Genomic DNA, 27,901 nt, shown 5'->3' with positions numbered 1-27,901 from the left:
CGGGGCTGGCTGCATTACGTCAGCGGGAAGCTGTGAATGCAGCGAAGCAGCAGCAGCAGCGGGAGGAGGACAGGACAGGTGGAGCGGAGACAAAGCGGAACGCACAGGTAAGCTCAGACTGACAGCGCCCTGCAGTACAACACTACCAACTCGAGTGCTGACAAAAACCCGATTGTTGGTTTAGAATCAGAGCTTTTCCGTTTATCACGGAATGGGCGAACTCATTCGAGAGCAGGATATAATTTATTCGTTTGATATACTCCTTTGGGATGTTTAAAGCAGCCTTTTCTTCCGTCGGCCTTCGTGGTGTGGCTTTTTTCCTCTAAATTGTTGGTTAGTCATTTTTTTCAACTCGCGACCCGCTAACCTATTGATTTTTTCTTAATCTATCGACCTTTTAATCTATCAATTATCAGTTTAGTTTGTTTGCTCAAGCTTGAGTTTAAAAATCGCGATGGCGTAAATCCGTTTGGCTCCTGATTTTTTCTCTCTCTCCCAGTTCTGTTAATTAGACCCATGAACTAAAGGTGGCTATTGTATTTGTAATGGTGCTGGAACGATTAGCAAAAAAAATTCAAACTAATCCGTTTGAAACTAGAATGGAATTAATTGTGCTTTCCTACAATCTGGGACACAATTGTACGGCTAACTTCTATTTATTTTTAAAAATCAAATTTAGAAATTAAAATAGATCGAATTACCTGTACTTCGGGAATACCTGTACATAAGTGTGAGATGAGGAAAGGGTCATTCTGCCGTCGAAGCTAGTTGTTCTCCCTTTCCCCTTTCTCATTATAAAGTTCCTAAAATGTTTGCCTCTACCATACTGCGGACAAATTATATTACTCGCCTTTTGAATGAACAAATTGTTGTTGATGGATTTTAAATTTATTTCTTGGTGTTTTCCATTTCCGCTTTCCTGGTTTATGTTTTGTGTCCTTGTGGAAATTTACCTATGTTAACAACTGCAGTTAAATATATCTGTAATAAAATCATTTTGTAGATCTATAACCAGTTGCATAATTGCAGAATGGATTAAGAATTTTTGAAGCCCTGGCCATTCCGTGCACATTCTTTCTGCGTCTCCCTCCCCGCCTATCCATTAAAACATAAATGTGTCAAAACGAAGTAGAATAGATTCATAGACTGCATCCTGCCTTAATAAAGCAAATTATATCCCCATGTACTATGCTTAATTAAACTGATCTGGCGGTTGTTTGCCGTTTTCCTGCATTATGGCAAGTTTTACCAGGCACTTCCATATTTGCTTGGGGCCTGTGAGATAGTACAGTAATCTGTCCCTACGTACCTAATTACTGATCTTGATCAGTTTTGAGTCTAACTGGAAAATACTGAGGAAATTAGGCAGCGATTTCAAATGAAATGATACATTTTCTGAAGGCAAAGTACTGCAGATGATGGAAATTTCAAACAAAAATGTAAAATGCTGGTGATGCTCTGCAAGTCATACAGAACCTATGACAACATTGGCAGAGTTAACGTTTCAGGTGTGGACTCTTCATCAGAACTTGGAAATTAACATTGAAGCAGATTCAAATTTCAATATTTTCTTTAGCTGTTGTAAGCAATCATAGTTTTGAATCACAATTGGAAAGTAAGCTAATTTTCTTTTGGTTTCAAGTCACAGAAGCACTTCAGTTTAGCATCCTAAATGAACGAGAACCCACCACCTTATCCTGGGCCAGGCCCAACTGGTCCATATCCAGCTTATCCACAACAGTATGGTCCAGGCCCTCATGCTGCTTACCCTGGTTACCCACCTCCTCCAGGAGGGCAGCCTGTATATCAAGGTTATCCACAGTATGGCTGGCAGAATGTACCTCCTCAACCAGGAATGGTTTACGCAGATGCTCCAAAAAACACAGGTATGATTGACTAGCTAGAAAAATGTCTTTTTTATTAAATCAATAGATCTAAAGTTTTAATGGGTTACTCAAAAGTAAATTTCCTTGTTTTTAACCTAATAATTCCAGTTGAGCAAAAGTTTTACATGTATGTGAAAGTCTTTAAATTGTGTTTTTCGATGAAAATTTAAATACTATTTTGAAATTCCTTTTTTATTATGATTGTTATGAATCTACTAAGAAATCTGGCAACTTTTTAAAGTGTATCTTGGTTCTATAATACCTTGAACAATTGTTTTTAAAGATCTAGTTTGAATAACTGGTTTAATTTACCTAAAATATGAAAATGGTTAAATTTATTGATTTGAATTAGCAGCAGTGTTTTGGTGTGAAAGAAAAAGTTTGTTCAATTGTATACATTTTTATAATTTTCATTAATTTATGGGATAGACATTCTTTATACAAAAAAGTTCCTGTTTTGAAATTTAACCATGTGTGAAACGTCAAGGTTGACCTAAGATTCTTCAATCAAAGTACAATAACAACTTGCATTTATATAGTATGGTAAAATATCCCAAGGTGCTTCACAGGCGCGTTCTCAAACAAAATTTGACACCAAGCCACATAAGGAGATATTAGGACAGGAAATTAGTGAAAGAGGTAGTTTTTAATGAACACGTTAATGGAGGAAAGGCAGAAAGGTTTAGGGAGGAAATTCCAGAGCTTAGGACCTAGACTGAATGCATGGCCTCCAATGGCAGAACAAATAGAACCGATGAAAGAGGTCATAATTGGAGGAATGCAGAGATCTTGGGGATTATAGGGTTAGAGGAGGTTGGAGGTAGGGAGTTGTGAGACCATGGACGGATTTGTAAACAAAGACAAGAATTTTAAAGTCAAGGTGTTGTTTGACCAGGTGCTAAAGTAAGTGAGCGAGCAGAGCAATGATGGCTCAATGAGACTTGTTGTGAGTTAAGATATGGCAGCAGAGTTTTGAGTGATCTGAATTTTATGTAGGGTGGAAGATAGGAGGCCAGCCAGGACAGCAATTGAGTAGTCCTAAGATAACAAAAGTGTGGATCAGAATTTCAGCTGCAGATAAACTGAGGTGGCAGAAATAGAGCCGGGCAACATTACAGTGGTGGCAATAGGTAGTCTTGTTGAAGGAGCGGATATGAGGTCAGAAGCTCCTCTTGGGGTCACATAGAATGACAAATTTGTCATTGGCTTGTTCAACCCTCAAAGTGGCAGGGAGGGAATGGAGTCTGTGGCTAGGGAATTAAGTTTTTGGTAAGGACTGAAGACAGTCTTCCCACTATTTAGTTGAAATAAACTAATAGGGCCCAATTTTAACTCTGCAGTGGGTATTTTGAATGAGTTAAAATCAGGTACATAGTATCTGGTTTAATAGCAAAGTAGCTAGATGCTGCAGTTCTTAACATTCAGTTGACCTAAAGAACTGAAGTGTAGCCAATCCAAAGCCTACCTATTTCTGATAATATCATCAAGGTTGAAGATATGGTCCTGTGAAAATTGAGCTTAAAGCGAGGCACATTCAATGAACTGACTGGCTTAGAACAAAATACCACTGTGTACTCTTTAATATTTTTGAAAGTTTAAGAAACATGAAATGTAATACCTTTGTTATTATCTTTGTGTTATGTTAAAACTCAAGATACAGTTAGTCTTCACAGAAGTTTTGATAAAACTAGGTAAAATTGTGTACTTAACCAGTTATGTGAAAAATGAAGTGTTTCAGTTTCTTTCTTATTCTTATAAATTGATCAGAGGAATCAATTTGTGTTCTTGTATATTGACTAGGATTCAGAAACCCTATATGAAGGGCATCTCTATAAATAATTTAATAATAAATAATGTTTTGGGTTTTAGTCCTACCTCCTACTGGAACCTTGCTACGTTTTTTAGTTAAAGCAAGGAACAGAACTGGAAATTGACATTGCTCATAATGTTACTCATGTAAGTTATTGGTAATAATTCTCACTGTTTCATGGATATAATTTATGAGATGCACAATTTTAAACTAATGGGTAAAGTGTATGTGCTACACTTCACTTACCACTCAATGATGGCCTGTTCAATCCATCCACTGCCTGCTTTCCATCTCTGCGCTCCATATGGAGTAACCTTCCTGCACAAGATCTTCCAGCAGACATCCTTTGGATCAAGGAATGGGAAACAAGGGAATTCACTAACAAGTTCCTTGTGACAAACGCCATCTGTTGAATGGCAGGCTTTGAACTATTATGGTGAGAGTGGTCCTTGCTAAACAGGTTCAGGACAGGCCAAGGCCTATGTGAGATGTGAGGCCAACCTCCATCACTGGAGCCTCAGTACAAACCCCTTATGCACTTGTGGAAAGACACAAACAATGCTGCAGCTTACCAAGGAGTGTACCCTCCACAGACTAAGTAGCAGATTTATCACCTTAAACTCAGCAAATAAGAAGGTTGGCTTTGGAGATTTATATTCACTAAGTAAATAAAAATGGGATGCATATGATTTATTGACTGGGGAGTCCCTATCCAGGATTCTGTAATGAGGTTTACAGTCTAGCAGATTGCCTGCATGAGTGCAGCTCCAATTATACCATCCAGGACAAAGCAGCCTGTTTGATTGGCATCCCATCCACCACCTTCAACATTCACTCCCTCCAAAACAGTGGCACCAGTATGTACCATCTACAGGATGCACTGCAGCAACTCACCAAAGCTCCTTCAACTGCACCTCTACCACGGAGAAGGACAAGGGCAGCAGATTTATGGGAATGCCACTAAACCACACACCATTCTGACTTGGAAATATATCATTGTTCCTTCACTGTTGCTGAGTCAAAATGCTGGAACTCCCTTCCTAACAGCACTGTGGTTGTTCCTACACCACATGGGCTACAACAGTCCAAAAAGGCAGCCCATGACCACCTTCTCAAGGATAATTAGGGATGGGCAATAAATGCTGGCTGAGCCAGCGATGCCCATATCCCTGTAAACAAATAAAAAAAATTACTAGTTTCAAACGTTGGCCACCAATGGGAGGCTCACACATTGTGTAATGGGTGATTTTTTTCTCTAATGGTAATGAAATTTGTTGCTGTTTCCTCTGTTCAATGGTATATAATACATCACTTATAAATGTTCCTGATTTCTAACAAGAATCACATTGACCAACTTTCATGAAAAAACTAGAAAATAAATTAGTTCACTAACGGATTTACTCAGCAGTGTTTTATACTGTGACACATTAATGGTACAATCTGTTGCATTTAGATTATTTGTGTCACCTTTTGTCAGCTTTTAAACTAATAAATAACAAAAGTTACTTATTAGCCCTGTTTGAAAACTAAATATAGTTTACCTTGTACAGAAGCAATACAGTCATAAACTATCTTATTTAGTACAGGGACCAGGAATATTGCGGAGACTGAATATATGTACACAGCTAGGTACACAATATTAAGGAATAGCTAGTAGCTCATAGAAAGTAATTTGAAGGAAACATGAACCAAAAGATGTTTCTTGCCAATGATTTTAAAAAAAGAGAATTTATTCAGAAAATTCCTCTCGCAGAACTCTCCAACCCTTTTAAACTCTTGATTTAAACTTGTCGAGGAGCTTGATTAAGAAATCAACTTCATGCAATTAATGCTAATTACTTCACAATCCATTGAAAGAATTGAACTGTTCACGCACCATTGTAGCAAATCTCTACTTATATTTGAAAATCATAATATATATCATATTGTAACCAATAATTGATTTTTGAGGCTGTAATTAATGTGATGGTGGTAAATTACTTGAACTTTGTTCTTGTGGTTATGGTATCAGCAAACCATGTTGCTAAAATATTACAGGTGAGAAATCTTATCATCCATCCTATGTATGTTGTGCAATCTCATTAAATCGAATCTGCGATTTTACCAAATGTATTTGAAAATGTGGCCTATCTAGGTTTCTTCCCCTCTTTTTTCACCCCTTTCCAAAAGACACTGCTGCAAGAGGATGATTTCATGGTGGCCAGTATTCCTCCAATACATCACCCAAGTAGCTATTTTTCCTGTCTGAGCTCTGACAATGAGGATATTTAATCTGATGGTCATCACTGCTGTCTCTAATTCTTACTTTCCCCAAGTCCATAAATATGCACTTCAAGCATGTACATTAGATAGTGATCAAGGCTGGAACAATATGTTGAGGAATCAACTAAAGAACAGGCTATTATTGACCTAGTATTGTGTAATGAGTCAAGGTTAATTGGTAATCTTATAGTAAACAATCCTCTGGGAAAGTGGGATCATAATATGATAAAATCACCTCTACTCCAGTGCATTTGGGGTTGAGCAATAATTGCTGGCCTTGCCAGCAATGCTCGCATCCTGTGAATGAATTTTTAAAAATAATTTTCCTATTAAATTTGATTCTGAAACTAGGGTCTTAAATTTAAACAAAGCCAATTATGGAGATATGAGAGGCAAATTAGACTGGAAAATTAGAAGATATGAAGGTGGATAAGCAATGGCAAATATTTTAAAGAAACAAATCTCCATGTAAGTATATTCCCATGAGGAATAAGAACTCCACTGGAGAAATTGTACAACAATTAAACTAGAGAAATAGAGGATAGCATTAGATTAAATCTTTAAATGTTGCCAAAAAGTAATAAGCCTGCAGATTGAGAGGATTTCAAAAATCAGCAAATGATATCCAAGAAACTGATAAAAGGAGAAAAATAGAATAAGGTAAACTAGCAAGGAATATAAAAAATGGACTATATGAACTTTTACAAACATGTAAAAAGGAAGATTAGTGAAGGTAAATGTGGGTCCCTCGGAGGCAGAGACTGGACAAATTATAATGGGGAATAAGGAAATGGCTGAGACATTAAACAAAACCTTGTTGGCCTTCACAATAGAAGTCACAAAGAAAATATTGAAAATTGTAGGGAACCAAGAGTCGAATGGGGGGAAGGAATTAAAAGTAACTAAAATTAGTAAAGAAATGGCAGTAGTGAATTTAATGTGACTAAAAGCAGAAAAATCCCTTGAAACTGATGGCCACATCTTGGGGTTTTAAGAGGTGGCTGCAGAAACAGTGAATGTTTTGATTTTGGTCATCTAGATTCTAGGACTGTCCCTGTGGTTTGGAAGATAGCAAATGTAACCCCCTCTGTTCATAAAGAAGGGAGAGAGAGAATAGTGTGCTTTGGCCAGTAAACCTAATATCAGTAGTAAGGAAAGTGCTAAAATCCGTGATTTCAGGAAGTGACTTGGAAAATCACAATTTGATTAGGCAGAGTCAGCATGGTTTTATGAAAGGGAAATTGTATTTGCCCACTTTTTTTGAGGCTTTAACTAGAAGGTTAGATAAGGATGAAAGAATGGATATAGTTTATTTGGATTTTTAGAAGGCTTTCAATATAGTGGCATGCTGGCACAAACAGGTCGTTACACAATTAGGGCTTGTGGAAATGGAGCATGGATTGGTTAACCCACAAAGTAGAGTACAAATCAATGGCTAGTGTACAAAAGTCAATAAAAAGGAATGAAACTGGACAAACCACCTGGCGTCGACCGAGGCACTGGAAACGACAATGGCAAACACAGCTGTGTCAACCCTGCAAAGCCCTCGTCACTAACATCTGGGGGCTTGTGCCAAAATTGGAAGAGCTGGCTCATAGACTAGTCAAACAATGGCCTGACAAAGCGATACTCTCGGAATCGTACTTTACAATGTCCCAGACACCTCCATCACTATTCCTAGGTATGTCCTATCCCATCGCAGGACAGACCCAGCAGAGGTGGTGGCACAGTAGTATACAGTCGGGAGGGATTTGCCCTGGGAGTCCTCAACATCGACTCTGGGCCCCATGAAATCTCATGGCATCAGGTCAAATATGGGCAAGGAAACCTCCTGCTGATTACCACGTACCACCCCACCTCAGCTGATGAATCAGTACTCTTCCACGTTCAACATCGCTTGGAGGAAACACTGAGGGTGGCAAGGGAACAGAATGTACTCTGGGTTGGGGGGGTGGGGGTGGGGTTGGGGGGGTGGGGGTCGGGGTGGGGGGGGGATGGGTGGGGGGTGTTGGGGGGGTGGGGGTGGGGGTGGGGGTGGGGGGGGATGGGTGGGGGGGGTGGTGGGGGGGGCTTCAATGTCCATCACCAAGAGTGGCTCGGTAGCACCACAACAAACCGAGCTGGCTGAGCCCTACAGAACATAGCTGCATGTGCAGGGTCTGCGGCAGGCAGTGAGGGAACCAACAATGGAGGAAAACATAATTGACCTTTTCCTCTCCAACCTGCCTGCTACAGATGCATCTGTCCATGATGGTATCGGTAGGAGTGACCGCCGCACAGTCCTTGTGGAGACAAAGTCCCATCTGCACATTGAAAATACCCTCCATGTTGTGTGGCACTACCACAGTGCTAAATGGAATAGATTTTGAACAGATCTAGCAACTCCAGACTGGGCAACCATGAGGCGCTGTGGGCCATCAACAGCAGCAGAATTGTACTCAACCACAATCCATAACCTTATGGCCCAGCATATCCCCCATTCTACCATTACCACCAAGCCAGATTATCAACCCTGGTTCAATGAAGAGTACAGGAGGACATGCCAGGTGCAGCACCAGGCTTACCTAAAAATGAGGTGTCAACCTGGTGAAGCTACAAATAGGACTACTTGCATGCCAAACAGCATAAGCAGCAAGTTATAGACAGAACTAGGCGATTCCACAACCAACGGATCAGATCCAAGCTCTGTAGGCCTGCCACACCCAGTGGTGAATGGTGGTGGACAATTAAACAACTCACTAGAGGAGGAGGTTGCAAAAATATTCCCATCCTCAATGATGGAGGAGCCCAGCACATCAGTGCAAAAGATGAGGCTGATGCATTTCCTATAATATTCAGTCAGAAGTGCCGAGTGGATGATCCACCTTGGCCTCCTTTGGAGGTCCCCAGCATCACAGATGCTAGTCTTCAGCCAATTCAATTCAGCCCACGTGATATCCAAGAAATAGCTGAAGGCACTGGCTACTGCAAAGGCTGTGGGCCCTGGCAATATTCTGGAAATAGTTTTGAAGACTCATGCTCCAGAACTTGCCACGCCCCTGGCCAAACTGTTCGAGTACTGCCTCAACATTGGCATCTACTCGGCAATATGGAAAATTGCCCAGGCATGTCCTGTACTCAAAAAGCAGGACTAATCCAACACAGCCAATTACCGCCCCATCAGTCTACTCTCGATCATCAGTAAAGTTATCATCAACAATGCAGTCAAGTGGCACTTGCTTAGCAATAACCTCAGTTTGGGTTCTGCCAGGGTCACTCAGCTTCTGACCTCATTACAGCCTTAGTTCAAACATGGACAAAAGAACTGAACCCCAGAGGTGAGGTGAGAGTGACTGCCCTTGACATCAGGGCAGCATTTGACCAAGTGTGGCATGAAGGAACCCCCGCAAAACTGGAGTCAATGGGAATCGGTGGGGGGGGGGGGGAAAGCTCTCCACTGGTTGGAGTCACACCTAGCACAAAGGAAGATGATTGTGGTTATTGGAGGTCAATCATTTCAATTCCAGGACATCACTGCAGGAGTTCTTCAGGGTAGTGTCCTATGCTGTACCATCTTTAGCTGCTTCATCAATGACCTTCCTTCCATCATAACGTCAGAAGTGGGGACGTTCACTGATGTTCAGCACCATTCATGACTGCTCAGACACCAAAGAGTCCATGTCCAAATGCAGCAAGACCTGGACAATATCCAGGTTTGGGCTGACAAGTGGTAAGTAACATTTGCGCCACTCAAGTGCAAGGCAATGACCTTCTCCAACAAGAGAGAATATAACCATTGCCCCATGACAAGGCATTACCGTTGCAGAATTCCCCCACTATCAACCTTCTGGGTGTTACCATTGACCAGAAACTGAACTGGACTAGCCATAAATACTGTGGCTACAAGAGAAGGTCAGAGGCTAGGAATTGTGCAGCAAGTAACTAACTTCCTGACTCCCCAAAGCATGTCCATTGTCTACGAGGCACAAGTCAGGAGTTTGATGGAATACTCTCCATTTGGCTGGAGTGCAGCTCCATCCACACTCAAGGAGCTTGACAACATTGGGGACCAAGCAGCCAGCTTGATTGGCACTCCCTCCACCACTGATGAACAGTGGCATCTACAAGATGCAATGCAGAAACTCACCTAGGCTCCTTTGGCAGCACCTTCCAAACCCACGACTGCTACCATCTAGAAGGACAAGGGCAGAAGATACATAGGAACACCATCTGGAAGTTCCCCTCCAAGCCACTCACTATCCCTACTTGGAAATATATCATTCCTTCACTGCTGCTGGGTCAAAATCCAGGAACTCCCTCCATAACAGCACTGTTGGTGTACCTACACCACATGGACTGCAGTCTTTCAAGAAAGCAGCTCACCACCACTCTCTCAAGGACAATTAGGAATGGGCAATAAATGCTAGTCCACCCAGTGACACCCACATCCCATAAATGAATTTTAAAAATCTCTGGTGAGGGGTAGTTAGTGGGGTGCCACAAGGGTCAATGCTTGGGCCTCATCTATTTTATAACCTACATCAATGACTTGCACTCAGTCCCCTCATATAATATATACAAGATTGCTGATGATACAAAGCTAGATGGGAAAGTAAGCTACGTGGTCGGCATAAAGAAACTACAAAAGTATATAGGTTGGCTAAGTAATTGGGCATGAATGTGGCAGATGGAGTAAAATGTGGACAAGTCTGAAGTTGTCTACTTGGTAATAAGAATGGTAAAGCAGAATACTTGGAAATTATTACATGTTAGTAACCAGATACAATATAGAAGGCTAGTTGTATATCAGTGTTAATTGCAGCAAGACTTCTTTACTCATATACTGCAACTAATTACAATAATGTAAGGACTTTGGTGAGATCACACCTGGTATACTGCATACAGTTTTGATTTCCTTACCTAAGAATATATATGTCTTGGAGGGAGTGCAATGAAAGTTCATTAAATTTACACCTGGGACAACAGGGCTGCCCTATGAGGAAAGATGAGCACAATGAAGGGAGTTTAGAAGAATAAGTAATGATCTCATTAAAATGTATAAAATGCTTAGAGGGCTTGACAAGAGGGGTTGCTGAGAGTTTGTTTCCTCTGGCTGGAGTGTTCAGAACTGAGGGCTATAGTCTCAATATACAGGATTAACAATTTGGAACTGAGATGAGATGAAATTTCTTCACTCAGGCTCATGAGAAGTCTCTACCTCAGAGAGCTACAGATTCTTAGTCATTTGATAGTACAGAACTTGAGTATTGCTGAAAAACGAGATGTTGAAGCTTTTCATCTTGCACTTTTCATAAGAATATTAATATAACTAGAAAACAACAATCTATACTGTATGAGAAGACAATGCTGATTTGTTGGCAAGTGGACTGTGGTAGAGATGTTGCCATGGTGAATGCACCAATGATGATGACTGACAGTTAACTGCCAAGCATTTTGAAATTTAAACCAGGCAGCAAGAAATGAGCAAGAATTGACCAATCAGGGTCAAGCCGCCTGGTTTAACCTCTATCTTAACTCATCAAGCTCTCTCCTGAGTTCACTGTCCTCCTTAATATCCCCCTTCAAATGAACTCCTCTACCCATATTTACAGCCACCCTATGGACCTTGCCATCTTGCTTACCTCTGCATCCTTTGTGACAGTCACAGATAAGGCCATTGCTGATCACTTCCTTGTATCACTGTTCACCCAAACCCCCTTGCTCCTCCCAACCTTGCTTCCTTCTGACCATTCCTGGAAAAAAAATTCTCCCTTTACAATTGAACTTTCAAAATCCCAACTATCCACCTTTTGGACCTATATTCATTCAGCATGACACTTCTGCAGCTACCAATCTCAATAACATTGTTATAATCAGGTTTTGAGCGGTGAGCTGACTCCTCTCTTTGTCCCACTCCTCAGCTGGTCATAACAGAAGTTGACTTTTTTAAAAAGTGATATTGCCAATTCAATATGTACTTAACTGCTAACAGCTTGGTGTAAGAATTAAGCCAGCCAGATTCCTTGAGTTAATGAGGAGTTAGTTTTATTAACAAAACAGGTAAAGATACAGAAATTATTGATAAGGTTTAAAATGTACAAATATGTCCAACTTCCCATTAATGCAAAAAACACACACCACTTACCCAGGCATGTACAAACAGAACTAAAACTTTACAGAGTATTAGATGTTAAAACTTGGCCAAGTGAAAAAAGATGAAGTCAGAAAAATTATTCACAGATTGTCCAAACGCTTGTTCACAGCTACAGAGTCACATTCCATAGTGGCTGTAGGTACTTTGGTTTCTCAATGAAGCAGTTGCTCTGCAGTTGTGGTTGGCTGACTCTCTCCTCTTGAAGACGGTGGTACTGAGTTGTAATTCTTCTTTAAGAAATCTCGATTTGCAGCAATGACATCATCTCATGGGTTTTCAAACCATAAATAGGGTTCAGAGAAAGAGAGGAAGTAAGGTTGTTGCTCTTACTGTCTCTGGTAGCGTCTGTTAGTTCAAATCCAGTATATTTTACACCCAAGAGCTTGGTCATGTGACCATATTAATATTCTACATATTGCATCTTCATAACAACATCCTCACCTCCACCTTTGATCTCCCTGTCCCCATTACTGTCTGACCCTGGTCATTTCTGGTACAGCTTATTTCCACTCTCAAAACAGATGCAGACTTGAACATTGCAGACAACTGATTCAACCATTCACCCCCAGATTTGGCTGGATGACATTGGGCACAATCAGGTTCTGCTGTTCTCTACCAAAACTGCTCACTATTCCAGGTTCATCCTGGAATGCAAAAATAATCCCCAGCTTCTCTTCTGCACTGTAAACAATTGCCTTAAACACCTCTTGCTTCTTCCTCCATCATGCTTGCCTCCAACAATAAATGCAAGGAGTTCATGGACTTCTTTCTCACTAAGATTAAGGCTCTCTGTTCAGCTGCTTCTATTGCTTTCCTTCCTTCCCATGGTCATTGAGCCAAACTTCTCCCAAGGTATTCCTCTGCCTAACCCCTGAACTCTCACCCATGAACTCTCCTTTCTCTACTGTATTTTCTATCTCGCCTCATGATCTTTCTGGGTTTATCTTGTCTATGAACCCACCTCCTGTTGCCTTGACCCTAATCCCACCAAACTCTACTTCCCTCCCAGGCTTCCATATGGTAGATATTGTTAACTCTTACCTCTGTTTCTCCCCCACCCTCTCAAATCCGTTGTTATCACCTTTCTCTGAAAACTCATTCTTGACCCCTCCATTCTTGCATCAACTGCTTCATCTCTAACCTCCCTTACCTCTCAAGTGCTTGAAGGTTTTGTTGCCTCCCAAATTCATGCCCATCTTTCCCAAAACTTCATGTTTGAATCCCCCCAATCAAGTTTCCACTGCTGCCATAGCATCAGAACAGCCCTTAGTAAAGCTACAAATGATATCCTGTGTGACTGTGACCAGAATAATCTAGCCCTACTCAAAGGCCTCAACCTGCCTTCGGTCTTTGACAGAGCTAACCACATCATCTGCCTCCGTTGTCCCGCTGGATGGGACTGCTTAGGTTCTGTTCCATTCTTATCCATCCAGTCTTAGACACTGAATCACCTGCAATGGTTCCTCTTCCCACATGATTCCCCTCAATGATATAATCTGAAAAGGTGTGCTGAGAGCACCCAACTCTGCCACACCGCCAACTCTTCCAATCCCTCTGGTGTCTTATTTTTGTTGCACGTTTTGTCCAACATACGATACTGAATGGATAGTTTCTTTCAATTAAGTATTGAGCAATTTTCAGCCATTGCTTTTGACTCCAGAAAAACCTCTGGCCAACTCCATCCCCCTCCATGACAGCTGTCTGAGGCACAACCAGACTGTTCACAACCTTGGCTATTTGTTTGACCCTGAGATAAGCTTCCATCATATAGTTGCTCTGTCACTAAACCTCCACTTCTACCTCCATAATATCATCTGGCTTCATGTCTGCCTCAACACATCTGTTGAAGCTCTTATCCAGGCCTATGTTACTTTTAGAATTGACTATTCCAATGCTTTCCTGGTCAACATCCCATCCTCCACCTTACATAATAAATGTGAGTTCATCCAAAGCTTTGCCATACTCACAGCATTGGTACTCAACCGTTTCCCCAATGTTAATTGATCTATATTAACTCCTGGTTCAGCAATGTTTCGATTTTCAAATCTCTCCATTGTCTTGTCCCTCCCTATTTCTGTAATCTCTTCCAGTCTACAATTCTCAGGTCTTTGCGCTCCTCAAATTCAGACCTCTTCCACATCTCCAATTTTGTTTACTCCATATTTTGGCCATATCTTCAGCTGTCTAGGGTCATAGCTCTTAGCTGATTTATTGATGTCCAATCAAGATTTAAATAATAAATTTCAGGATGTGGTTGTCCCTGGCAAATGCAACATTTATCGCTGATTCCTAGTTGCCCTTAGTTTTTGCAACTTAGTAGCTTGCCCAGCCACTTCACAGGGCAACTGAGAGTCAATCATATGGGTGTGTGACTAAAGTTATGTATAAGCCAAACCAGGTATGGACAGCAGGTTTCCTCCTGTAAAGAACATTAGTAAACCAGTTAGGTTTTTATAACTGGTAGCTTCTTGTCATTTTTTTGCTTTACAGATTCCTTTTTTATTTCCAGATATGTTTTAACTGAATTTAAATTCTCAAATTGCAATGGTGAGATTTCCACTTGCATTTTCTTGTGTGGTTAGTCCAGCAATATAGCCATTAAGTTGCCATACCCACAATTTGACTGTCCAGAAACAATGCAACAAGTTAAGCGTATGATTATCATAATTGAATATGAATTAAGTAACATGTGTCCAGAAAATGGTTATTCAGAGTCACAGAATCAGAGAATTGTTACAGCATGGGAGAAGGCGTTTAGTCCATCGTGCCTCCACTGGCTACCCAAATGAGCAATTCACCTACTGTCATTCCCCCGCCTTCTCCCCAAAACCCTGCACATTCTTCCTTATCAGATAACAGTATCATTTCCTTTTGAATGCCTTGATTGAATCTTCCTCCACCACACTTTCAGGCAGAGTGTATTTCAGACCTTAACCACTTGCTGCATGAAAAAAGATTTTCCTCAAGTCGCTTTTGCTTCTTTTGCCAATTACTTTAAATCTGTGCCCTTTCATTCTCAACCCTTTCACGAGTGGGAACACTTTTTTCCTATCTGCTCAATCCAGGCCCCTTATGATTTTGAATGCCTCTGTCAAATCTCCTCTCGGCCTTTTCTTCTGCAAGGAAAACAGTCCCAACTTCTCCAATCTATCTACGTAACTGAAATTCCTCATCATTCTTGTGAATCTTTTCTGCACTCTGTCCAATGCCTTAAAGCGCAGTGTCCAGAACTGGATGCAGTACTACAGCTAATGCCATACTAGTGTCTAATTCAATGTAACCTCCTTGTTCTTGTGCCCTATGCCCCTATTAATTAATACTGCATGCTTTATTAACTATTCTTTCAGCCTGCCCTGCCACCGTCAATGACTTATGCACATATACACCCAAGCCCCTCTGCTCCTGCATGCATTTTGGAGTTGTACCCCTTATTTTATATTGTGTCTCCATGTTCTTCCTGCCAAAATGAATCATTTCACGTTTCTCTGCATTGAACTTCATCAGCCACTTCTGCCCACTTTCTCCCAATTTGCCTATGTCCTTTTGAAATTTTACACTATCCTCCTCAGTTCACAATGCTTCCAAGTTTCATATCATCGGAAAATGTTGAAATTGTGCCCTTTGCACCAAGCTCTAGGTCATTAATATATATATCAAGAACAAGGGTCCCAACACTGACCCCTGGGGAACTCCACTACAAACCTTCCTCCAGCCTGAAAAATATCTATTAACCACTATTGTCTGTTTCTTTTCAGTCAGCCAATTTTGTATCCATGTTGCTCCTGTAACTTTTGTTCCATGAGCTTTATTCCAAGCTTTTTGGAAGTCCATGTACACCACACAATTAGTATTATCCTCATCAATCCTCTCTGTTACCTCTTCAAAAAACTCCAGCAAGTTAATTAAACACAATTTTCCCTTAACAAATCCGTGCTGGCTTTCTTTGGTTAACCTGCATTTATCCATGGGAACCATTAATTTGCCTGAGAGTCAAATCTTCTCTATTGTCCTCGTGTTTTTTTTAATGGAGCCTGATATTAATTTGAATATCTTGGGCAAGAACACGTAGCAAAATATTTCAAGAGTAATTTGATACCAAATTTTAAGTTATAAAATATTGCTTTTGTATACTCCTGCCTGTTGGTATTTATTTTTACTGACAAAAGGCTGCCACTTTTATAGTCGTGTTCTTGGAACTTCAGGAGAACACAATAAATTCACATACATTTCTTTCCCCTGATGGAACCCCTTGTCTCCAATAGATAGTATTCCAGCGTAGTTTGATCATGTTTTGGGACTTGCCTCTTTTGGATTGTGGAGAGAATCTTGCACCTACAATAGGGTTCATTAATCACTATCTAATCACATGTGTTCTCTGCAAAATTTGATCAAAGCTCTTTGAAAGTATGAATTATTTACAAATAACATACTTTTATCATTGCCACACTTGCTGTAGTTGCTTAAAGGATTATCAATCCTTTATATCAGCCCTATGAAAGACAATTTTTTTCTATTTTAAATGACAGTAGGTAATGATCTTTTAAGTCTTTTAAGACTCATGAGTATATTTGTATTGTCACAAAAGTAGATGTAATATAATCCATAGGAATACATAAAAGTTGCAACACAAATAGGCAATATGGCCCAATCAATTCATGTAGATGCTTATCCTCCAGCAACAACAACATATTTATATAGTACACTAACTCAAGAAAGTTGTTCTAATTACGTTTGCACACACTATTTGCTTTCCCTCTCTTTCTTTTTTCCCTCTTCATCTAACTGTTCAATTAAATATTCAATGTTGACATAGTTTCCACATCAACCACTAATCCTGGAAATGAATCCCACAGTCGCATGACTCTAAGAGTGAATACATTTTTCTTGCTCTCTGTTGTAAAGCACTTATTTGTATTTATAATGCCTTGTTCTAGACTTCCCAACTATTGGAATATCTGCATTTAACTACCCTGCCTCTTCCTTTAATTTTAAGCATTCTCAGTTTGCTTTCTTTGTAATTCCTCATTACCGGGAAGCACCCTTGTACATCTGTGTCCTCACAAACCTCAATATCCTTCCCATATTGTGAAGCCCAATGTGGCACACAGTACTATAACTGATGTAAGTTTTCTATTGCCCAATTGTTATCTCTTGGCTTTTATATTCTATATCTGTTGAAATGAAACATAGAATTCAATTAGTTTTTTTTACAGCCTGCAGCACTGCCTTTAATTTCCACCAAGCCTTCTGCTGTTTCAAATCACAGCCTGCTTTCAATGAAAGTATAATTTTCTTTACCAAAATGCATCAGATCAAAATTACCGTCATTTTTTTAGTCCATTTTCACATTTAATGATATCCCTTTGTAGCTATGCTTGGTCTCTAAGAAATAACGATACTATTTTGGTATCATCTGCAAATTTTGACACCACTTATATCGGGAAATTTTTCATCTTTACTACCTGGGTGGAGCACAGAGAAAAATTAGATGTGGCAGATTATATGCCTGCAACACTGTCCACCAATTTTCCTACTATTAAATTAGTGGAAGAAAAGTCAGCTTTTCCTTGCCCAAGTTTCCCCTCTGTTCTGCCCAGGTGGTAATGAAGAATGTTTACCTCGAGTGCCTTACTTCAAACTTTCTGTTTCAGTCTTGTAATATAGCTTATGTAGAGACAATACATCAGCTGTTATGTGCCAGTAACTATCAGCAACTTTCAGAGATTGCCAGCTAATTGGTTTAGCTTTTTTGGCATTGTTTGAAGAAGCACTAAGATAAATCCTATTCTTTAGTACCATGGGATTTTTAGTTTTATGAACTGCTAGATGGGATCTCGATTTAACATCAATATCAATATGATGGTACTTTTTAGAATGCATCGCTCACTATCTACCTTGATGAGCAACTCTCATCCTGGTATATGACATGAACTTAGACCTTTTGACCCAAAAGTGAGAATGTTCGCAACTGAGCAAAGCTGATGTGTATTGCTGCAGGATTCATCATGAACTGAACTTCCTTTGCTTACCTAGCCAAGGAAATCTTCAATCAGTCCTAGCTCTCTCTGGTACCTGTGAGAGAATTATTTTCTGGAACATGGTTTGAAATTGGTAGACTTGTGTAGAGTTGTCCTTTTTTTGCTAGAAATTATTTTGAGACAAACTCCATTAATTATTGTGCACTTATACTGCAGCTTCTGATTAATTTTGTCATGTGTTTTTTGCCAATCTCTGCAAGAACAACTCACTAAACCTACTCCCCTGCCCTTTCCCCATAGCCCTGCAAATCATTTCTCTTTGGGTAAGTATCTAATTTCCAGTTGAAAGCCATGATTAAATCTGCCTCCAGTGAATTGTCAGGCAATGCATTCCAAATCCTAAATGTTCAATGCGTTTTTTTTCATTCTTCATGTTGCCATTTGTTACCGTACACGCGGTGTCCTCTGGTTCTCAGCCTTTCCACCAATGGGAGCATTTTTTTCTTTATCAACTATATCTAAGTCCTTCTTGATTTTGAACAGCTCTATCAAATTTAAACCTTCTCTTCCCCAAATAAAGCAACTTCTCCAATCTGCCCATATAAACTGAAATCCATTTTTGTAAACCTTTTCTGCACTCTCTCTAATGCCTTCAATCCTTCCTATCCACATAGCTCTCAACCTCATGGATGCACTGCTGTTTAAGCTTCAGCTGATGATGTAATCATATTTGCACAGTTAGCAGCTTTGTTTGTACTCTTGTTGAGTTGCACCTGACCCAATGTGAACCGGTCTCAATGCTCCAAGATTCTAAAGCCTGCCCTCCTGTGCCATTTCTCCAACCACACATTTCTATACTTAGTAGTGTGTGGCACTGGGAGCGATCTGGAGATTCCCACCTTTTTGAAGTCTTGCTTATTAATTTATTTCCTAGTTCCCTAGAAACTGTCTGCAGAACCTCATCCCTCTTTCTGTGTCATTTATATCAATGTGAGCCATGACTCTAACTGTTCATCCTCATTGTTCTTCAGATGCTCAGGGACATCCTTAATTCCTGCATTAGGGAGACAACGTATCATCCTGGAATCCTGTCTGTGCCTATAGAAACACCCATTTGTTCCCTATATTATTGTTTCTCCTATTACTTTTTTGCTTTTTTTGATTCTCTGAATACAGGTTACAGAGCAAGGTGCACTCAGAGGACTCTTGCACTACCTGTATGGTCCTTCCCCCCTCTGCTTGCACACTCTTGAGATGCCGGGTGTCCTCCTGAAATGAGCTATCCACATAGCTCTCAACCTCATGGATGCACTGCTGTTTAAGCTTCAGCTGATGATGTAATCATAAAATTAGAGTTTGGTCATTTAGGAGTAAAATCCAGAAGCACTTTTTCACACAACGGATGGTGCTGGTCTAATACTTGCACAAAAAGCTGTGAATGCTGGTTACTTCGAAATTTTTGAGACTGAAATTGATAGATTTTTGTTGGGTCGAGGAATCGAGAGATATGGAATAAAAGTGAATTAATAGAGTCGAGGTACAGGTCAGCTTTGAACTAATTGGATAGTGGAACAGGTTCAAGAGACTGGTCTACTTGTGTTCCTAACAGAATCTGAAATCCAGGCATTTTCTCATCGATGACTTGATTTCCAATCTGATTATAGAAGTGAAACTAATATTGTGATACCATATCTTGATGCTGTGAATAAATGATTATTTGCACTATTTCATATCGACATTTTCTCCATCAGGATGTATAGCTGTCAGTGATCAGTTTGCTTGTGCCTACACAGTCATCAAAAAGTGCAATTTGGAACATTATACAATCAATCTGAAACAGGAATGGGAGAAGGTCATTCAACCCCTCCAGCCTGTTTCGAACATACAGTTAGATGGTGTTTGACCTGTACCTCCACTCCATTTAAAAAGTCTTGTGCAATCAATTATTTTAATATTCATTCTCAATTATGAAACCTTTTTCATTGAAAATTGACACATTTGAACCTAGTTAAGTATTGGAGAGGAAAACTATTCTTCATAATTGATGGATCATGGAATGCAAATGTGAATGTGGAATTTTTTCCCCAGACGTCTTGATATTGATCAAGTGAGCAACAATAGGAAAAATTGCTACACCGGGATAGAGCAAAATGTTAGTAGTGGGGAGGGAGAGACGAGTGGTTGGAAGTTCATTAAATGAGATATAGCTACCTGCATAGGAATCTAATATTGGTCATAAAACATCAACTTGTCAAAGCATATGCCTTTAATTGTGTCACCAATTTTTTAAAATTGATGAAGCAGACTCATTTTCCAGCCTTTAATTATTAATTGTATTGAAGAAGCTGAAAACTAGATCTGATTTCCCACTCCAATCTTGTGAAGAAAAATCAGGGACAGAACATTTGTGAACTCAATGATCTTGTCCACTGTGTTGACTGTCTCCTCTTGCAGCCTATCACATCAGATTATTTTTTGTACTTTTTATGTCTTAATACCTTGGGACGACATTTTCTAACTTCAGTTGCACCCTTCACTAGATTGTACATGAGACTAATCTACAATCTGGTTACCAGTGCAGCATATTTTCATGAAAGCAATATTTTATATTACTGATCTCACTCCGCCTGTCGTTAAGTAACTTTTAAAAAGATGCTCTATCTGTTGAATATAGCACAAAGAAAAACAGCTTGGTTTGCATTATTTTCATTATTATATTTTTAAATATGTAGGTTATTTGAAATCTGTATAGATAAATTTGGCACTTTGCCACCAAACAGCAAAATGTACTGTGGACTCTTCTCCCCGATCTCTCAGCTGTGTAAGATTAAGCTGCTTTGTTTCATCAAAAATAAATAATGTCACCTTTGAAATATTTCACTAAAAGATTATGTCCAACATTATTTGTATTCATACAATCAAGATTTAAACATTTATGTACAGGAACCCTTGCCAATATTTATACGTATGGAGAGCTCCTCTCTGAACTTCCAAAAGGTTATGTATGCAGCTGCAGCAACATAAATAATTAGTATGTTAACCAGTACAGGAAAACATAAAACACAGAATTCACAAGACAATATGTTTGTAACAGATATCTGACCCCATGGATCCAATTTGAAAACCTGTGATAATAAGGGCATAGATAATAGTTTAATTGTTATATACTATTGTGTTTTGGTTGGTGAACAATTTCAGATTTTTGCACCCTTCTAAATTTTCTCTTTAATGTTTCTTTAATTACACATTCTGTTTACTTCCCTTTACTATTAGAAATATTACTTTGAAATTAATTTCAGTGAGGACTTGGAGTTATAGTACATTTTTAAAAATTCATTCATGCGATGTGGGCATTGCTGGTTAGGCCAGCATTTGTTGCCCATCCCTAACTGCCCTTGTTCGGAGGGCATTTAAGAATCAACCACATTGCTGTGGGTCTGGAGTCACATATAGGCCAGACCAGGTAAGGACAGCAGATTTCCTTCCCTAAAGGACATTAGTGCACCAGATGGGTTTTTACAAAAATCGGCAATGGTTTTGTGACTCTTACTGAATTCAAATTCTACCATCTGCTGTGGTGGGATTCAAACCCAACTTCCCAGAGCATTAACAAAAACACCTGGAAAAACTCAGCAAGTCTGACAGCGTCTGCATAGAGGAACACAGTTAACGTTTCGAGTCTGTATGTCTCTTCAACAGAACGTCATACGGACTCAACGTTAATCGTGTTCCTCTCCGCAGATGCTGTCAGACCTGCTGAGTTTTTCCGGGTATTTTTGTTCTTGTTTTGGATTTCCAGCATCCGCAGTTTTTTTGTTTTTTTCCCAGAGCATTACCCTGGGTCTCTAGATTACTAGTCCAGTGACAATACCACTACACCACCACCTCCCAATGAGACTATTTACACCATTGGGCCTATGCCCATTCTTTGAAAGATCTATCCACTCTTTCCCCCATAACACTGTAAATGTCTCCTTTTCAAGTATCTATCTAATTCCCTTGCACTGTCATTAGCTGTAGTATTTGAGCAGTTGAAGAATAATTGTACTCCTCTTCCACTGCACCATTAATCTAACTTAAATTCTTATTTCTTCACTTGACACTTTTCTTGTGGATATATGTGAACTATCTGTGGCTTAAAATTTGTAACAGCAGCTTGAGTCTTTCAAAAGAATTTTGGAAAGAAGGTACAGGTCACTAGCTCTGGGAGTAGATACAGAGGTGGACACATAGCTTTGGAGGAAAATCTTGAAGTTCTAGAGAATCGTTTTGCTTTAATGTATAATTTACATAACTTAAAGCACACCTTCCTAAGGCAATGTAATCCTTGACCAAAAATAGCCAAAGAATCCTTATTCCAACGGTCAGTTATTTGTATGTTTTTTAAATGATAATTTAGCAATAAAGGTATTGTGCAACTGGTGAAAGTGAACATTGAAGCTTTTATAATTCTTTAACAGCTAAACAATTTATATTGGTAATTCAAAGTCCAAAGTGGTGTGATCATTTGTGGCAAATGTCAAATAAGACTAAAATGGCACCATTTTAACATTCCCAGTTTGTATATAGGATTAATAATTCACTTGGGAAAGGGATCAAAGTTTGGTGCTACTTTATAAATTATTTATGGTGAATATCTTGTATGTTGATAACTCCACTCCTGGTCAGCCACCAGACCTTGCCACCACTTGAGGCATTTTCTCCTAAATAGCTCCATCAGTCAAAATGTTGTATATTGAATACATACTCTCTCTAAGCTACATGGTAATACCAACTTGCTGCCAGATTTTCATTTGTATTCCATCCTTTACAAACAATGCCTTACTTAATAAAATGTTATTTATGATTCCAACATTGCATTGTCTGTCCAAATATATCCCTTTCCAATTTGATCCACAGCATCAAAGCTATTTACAATTTGTTTTTTTCTGTTAAAATCTAGGTTTCCCATTCAAATGTTTTTTCTCATTCATGATGTACAAAAATTTAAATGCACAGACTCATTGATTATACTATGAATTTCCTGTACATCGTATTCAACAGATTTTCTTTTCATCCTCGCAAACCTCCCTCCCTCCATTTATCTAATGTCCTGGCTTCACAGCTTCATTCCAGCAAACAATTACTTCACTATTGGTGATACAAAATCATTTCACCAGCATCTGATTGTTTCTGTGCTAATTTCCTTTGTTTTTTATACTTCAAACATTCTAGAACTGACCAGCCTTCAATTTGAACATTCAAATCCTACATTAAGAATGATATTAAGATTATGTTTTAAATAAAATCTGATTCCAACAACCATCAACACCAGCAGATTTTTTTTTGCTTTGCAGTTTCTGTCCAATTAACTGCATGGATTTAAAGTGACTGAGTTAATCTGAAGTATAGCCTACTGAAAAGGAGGCTATAGAGATCTCTGAGGCAGCATTAAATGGACCATGTGGTGTTTGTATTCTGAACAATTGAAAGCAGAGGCAGAGATTGAGATGTGGATATGAGCTTGGAGAATTACTTTAGATTATAAATCACCATCTTGCATATTTTAAATTGAGCATTAAATGAAGTCTTTGTGAAAACTGGAAGGCTTGAGGGAAGAATTAGAAGGATGAATTAGAATAAAATTGAGTATATGAACGGAATGAAAAGTCAGCAGCAAGGGAGTAGAATTGGACATTTTTGTTTAACTTTACTTATTTAAAACAACTGTCATTACTCCAGTTCATCCCTACAGTGTTCACAACCTTTTGAGAAATATTCTCTTTATCAGATTATACAGTGACAGAAATTAAAACCTGTAAAATAAAATACATCTTGTTTGCCAGATTCCGGACAATCAGGAATATTTGACAAAAGTCCTTGTCCAGTTGCATTACACTTGAGCAACATTAAAGCAAAATACTGTGATGCTGGAAATCTGAAATAAAAACAGGGAGTGCTGGAAAAGCTTAGCAGATCTGGCAACATCTGTGGAGAGAGAAACCGAGTTAACGTTTCGAGTCCAATATGAGTGAGTCTTTTTTGGAACTGAAGAGAGGCAGGAATGTGATGCGGTTTTATGCTGTTGAAAAAGGAAGGAGGGTTGGGAAGAACAAAAGGGAAGGTCAGGGATAGGTTAGAGTGTAGGAGAGATTAAATGACAAAGATGTCATAGAACAAAAGACAAAGCGAGTGGTAATGGTTATAGTAAAGAAACAAAACATTGGTCCAAGCTAAGTGTTAATGGCAAAAACATGAAAATAAGATTCAGAATGGCACCCTGTGGCCTGTCCCTGATCCTTCCCCCTTTACCAACAGCATAAAACCAATCACATTTTTACATCTCTTCAGTTCCAAAGGAGAATCATATTGGACTCAACATTAACTTTGTTCCTCTGTCAACAGATGCTGCCAGACCTGCTGAATTTTTCCAGCACTTTTTTTCTTATATATTCACTACACTTGAGATTCTATTTTATACCTTTGTTCACTACACCTCTTTTTCCCAAACGCACATTCTGCCTTTTCCAGGGAAACATAAATGAAATCTCATGCAGAGTAATATATTGTGCCAAAGAATTATACGTGTCACTTCAGGTTTATTTTTAAGAAAGTCACATCAAATAACTTCACATTATTAATTTAATCAAAGAAAATGCATATTTAAATAAATAGAGCTGTATTATACCGAAGTATAGAATATATTGCATGTAAAATGAATAATTAGAATTATAAAACTAATCTAATCTTTTGGGTCCAAAGGTCAAAGTTTGAACTTTGACTCCCTTTAGCCCAGTTGCAATTTTAAGACAAAACTGCAGTCAATATAAAATTATAACATTGTAAAACGCTGGCGAGCAGAAAAGAACACATACTAATCTTGACTTTGTTATAGGGAAACAATGTCGCAAATGGGAAAAATATGGTTAATTTTGATGAGTGACTTTGGTCAAAAATTGATTGTAGCTTGGACAGGTACAGATCAGTTGAATTTAATAAGAAAAGCCTCTAATAGGTGAAATATTTTGGGTGGAAGGAAAAGGGGACATATACTCTTATTGCAGAAACCGTTCTTCTAGCCAGTGTTTTACAATGGTTATAATTTTAAATTGACTGCAGTTTTGTCTAAAATTGCAACTAATGTTAATGAAAACAAGGAGCACACTACAGCTACTTTTCACATGGAAAAAAACTGTATGAGCATCTATAAAACTCATGGTCAATATGTTCAGAAATGATTCAGAAGGAATATAAGTAACCTAATTTATGGGTAGAATCATAAAATTTTATAGCACAGACAAAGGTCATTGGGCCCACCTGTTGGCTCTGACAGTTATCCATTTAGTACCCATTTCAGTGTCCCCCACCCCATAAGTTTTAACTCTTTCAAATAGCTTTTGACAGGAAAGTAAATTCTCTTTTAATATTTTTGGTGATAATTTTTACTTGGTAGTTGTCAACTCCCTGGCTGGAAATATATTTTTATTAGTCACCTCACCAATCCCCTCAATTTTGGGCATCTCTATTGTATCTCTGATATATATTATCTGTGACCTTTATATTTTATGAAGAAATCAATGGTTTCACTAGTTGCTCCTCATAACTAAAAGCTGATATTCCTATTGACCAAATCGCTTCTGCACTCTCTTCTTGGGCTTTGATCTCTTTAGGCAAATCCCTATAATGAATACCAATTTTCAACTCTGCTTATCAATAATTTACAGAGGTTCAGCATTACCCCTTAACTATTGTACGGAATGATCCTATTTAATAAAACCCAGGATCCTACATTTCCTTTCTTTTTACTTAGCTCTTAGCTTTTAAAAGTGCATGTATTTGAACTTCTAAGTTACGGTTTCTGCACTGATAAGAGTATATGTCCCCTTCTCCTTCCACGCAAAATATTTCACCTCTTAGAGGCTTTTCTTATTAAGTTTAACTGATATGTATCTGTCCAATCTACTACTAATCTTTTGATTTTTGACTGAAACCACTCTTCATAATTAACCATATTTTTGCCATCTGCAACTTGTGACATTGTTTCCCTATAACAAAGTCAAGATTTGTGTGTGTTATTATTACCTTTTATTATAATATGTTCTTTAATGTTCCATAGCATTGCATGAGTGGAGTTAAGACCTAAATCTAGATGAAATGGGGTTAGAGGATGCTCTATAAACTTCAGAAACTGCTTTCAAAAGAATATATTTCCTTGTACTAATGTTCACCTTGGAGCCAACTAATGATCTTCCATTTGATTCAATTGGAAAAGATAAATTTTCAAATTGCTAATGCTTCAGACCACAAGAAAGAAGCAGATACTGTCTTTCCTTGTTCTAAAGTGACTATATTAATAAGTTAAATTTAAAAAATAAATAAAGCGGAATAGAACAGAGATGGGGAGGAGTGAGGCAGACACAACAGGTCAAATTCTCAGATTTACCATTTACAATTCCACAAGAATTTGTACCTGGTTCAACAATGATTATATCCCTCATTCCTCTAGTCCAAACAGTGAAGGCAAAATTTGCATCTGTATAGTGTCTTTCATATCCTCAGGGCATTCGAAGATATTTCACAACCGATTAATTTTGAAGTATGGTCACATTTGTAGACAAGTATAACCAAATTACACTGAGAGGAATCTGACACATAATCAGGTAAATGCAGTTGCTCTGCCTTGGCGGTGATAGTTGAGGGATAAACATTGTCCAGAACACCAGGCCTCATCTGTTCTTCACGTAACAGCATGGGACCTTTTTAGGTCCACCTGAATAGGAGGGTGATAATCTGATTCAAGAAAGGTCATGTGACAGGAATGGAGTAAAACGTAGCTGAAGACAGCTCCCACAATTTCTGTAATACGTCCCTATAAAAATTTACTGATATTGGGTTAAAAGGTTCAGTTTTTTGACAGTGCTTTGGTTCTTTTTCTGATGCTCAACATACATTCAAAATATCCAAACACCAAGGCAAACGCAATCAGAATGAAAGCAAGCCTGGTGCTTTAGCGACCTCATACTTTTCTATAATTTTATGGTATTGGCTGAGAAAGTAAAATGTCAGTCTAAAGCTTTTATTTTCATCTGCTAAACTATTTCTCATTGCAGTTTACGTTGTAGAAGACCGCAGAAGGGATGACACTGGAGATACATGCTTGACAGCATGTTGGACTGCCCTCTGCTGCTGTTGCCTTTGGGATATGTTGACTTAAAGTCCCACAACTACATGGAAATTCCCCACGTACCAGACTTACTTGCTGTTTGACCTTCAAATCGAAGCTCAAATACCAACCTACTATTTTTTCCAAATGATGCCTGTTAAAGATTTCTGTTTGTTGGTCACATAATGCCACTAGCTTAGTAATTGAATAACTGGATGGCAAGTTCTGTCAGTGTGGTGCGATGTCTTATGATGGCCTGCCCAAATAATGAGCAAATGTTAATTTATGCAGATAATCTTTTTTAAACAAGCTAAAAGTTCCAAAGGATTCACTTTGATACTTACGAAAATAGGTGCAACTTAACTTCTTTTTCTGACTTATGTAAAATGAGTCCTAATATTTCTTGTGGAACTTGAATTGCTAGAAATAGAGAAAGTAAAGTAAAAATTGCTGTGTTTTAGTTTATTATACTATTGGAACTGTATATTCCACATTAAAGATAAAACTTTTCAATTACTACTTGTTGAATAAAGTGAATTTATGCATCAGTACTCTGAATGTCCTTTGCCAGTTAAGCAAATCAAGAATAACTTTTGAGCACAGAATACCATAGAACATATGAAATTGGAACCGGAGCAGGCCATTCAGTTCTTAAAGCCCACTCCACCATTCAGCATAATCAAGGCTGAT

General features: G+C 38.8%; 1 long non-coding RNA gene across 1 annotated transcript; it reads left to right on the top strand.

Moving 5' to 3' along the window:
* Window positions 1–27,727, top strand: LOC121281163. Its single transcript, XR_005943832.1, has 3 exons — window positions 1–107; window positions 1,643–1,886; window positions 27,159–27,727. It is a non-coding gene; the product is annotated as an uncharacterized LOC121281163 (long non-coding RNA).
* Window positions 27,728–27,901: the final 174 nt, after the last annotated feature.

This window comes from Carcharodon carcharias, chromosome 8 (assembly GCF_017639515.1).
Source record: "Carcharodon carcharias isolate sCarCar2 chromosome 8, sCarCar2.pri, whole genome shotgun sequence".
NCBI classification, from domain to species: Eukaryota; Metazoa; Chordata; class Chondrichthyes; order Lamniformes; family Lamnidae; genus Carcharodon; species Carcharodon carcharias.
This window is presented reverse-complemented; position numbering and strand designations above follow the sequence as displayed.